This window comes from Cricetulus griseus (genome assembly GCF_003668045.3).
Source record: "Cricetulus griseus strain 17A/GY chromosome 1 unlocalized genomic scaffold, alternate assembly CriGri-PICRH-1.0 chr1_1, whole genome shotgun sequence".
NCBI classification, from domain to species: Eukaryota; Metazoa; Chordata; class Mammalia; order Rodentia; family Cricetidae; genus Cricetulus; species Cricetulus griseus.
The window spans coordinates 85,360,769-85,361,515 of record NW_023276807.1 but is presented as its reverse complement, the minus strand read 5'-3'; positions in this window follow the sequence as shown (position 1 = coordinate 85,361,515).

Sequence of the window (747 nt, the reverse complement as noted above, 5' to 3'; positions counted from 1 at the left end):
AGGGTTTCTCTTTGTAGCTTTGGAGCCTATCCTGGCACTGGCTCTGGAGACCAGGCTGGCCTCGAACTCACAGAGATCCCCACCACTCCTTCTTCAAGTGGAACCCAATTAATTCGGATCACAATGGAGTCCGAACTAGTTTGAAAAACAGATGGTTTATTAGGAAGTACTCACATGACAGAGCCAGTCCTGTACAGCCAGGTGAGAGAGGGAACAGAGAGCCACATGTGTGTGTCCCTCATATTTAAAGCCTTGCTATATCACTCTGACCACACCCAAGTATGCATGGTCAGTGTCACCTGTGCCAGCCCTCAAGTAGGTATGGTCAGCATTTCCCCCTACATTTCTTGTTCCTCTATTGTCAGAATAGGAGGACAGCCTAATCAGGCTCACCAAACCCCACCACTTAGCTGTATCTTTAAGGGTATCCCCCTTACTCATTCCTTCCTAGAGATACCAACCTGTCCCACACCATTTCTGGGAAGGGACCTTCTAGCCAAAATGGGAGCCTCTATTTCTTTTGCTCCCCCCATCTGCTTGACCCCAAGCTCGCCAACCGTTCCCCTTCTCCTTCTCCAAACCACAGAATCTGACACACTTCTTCCCTTACCATCCTCTCAGGTAGATCCTCAGCTACGGGACACTCAAAACCCCTCTATAGCCAAACAGCACTTCCCTCTCATCGTTTGACTACAAACCCCGCCCCCACATGTATAACCAAGGCTCAATACCCACTTTCACTCCAAA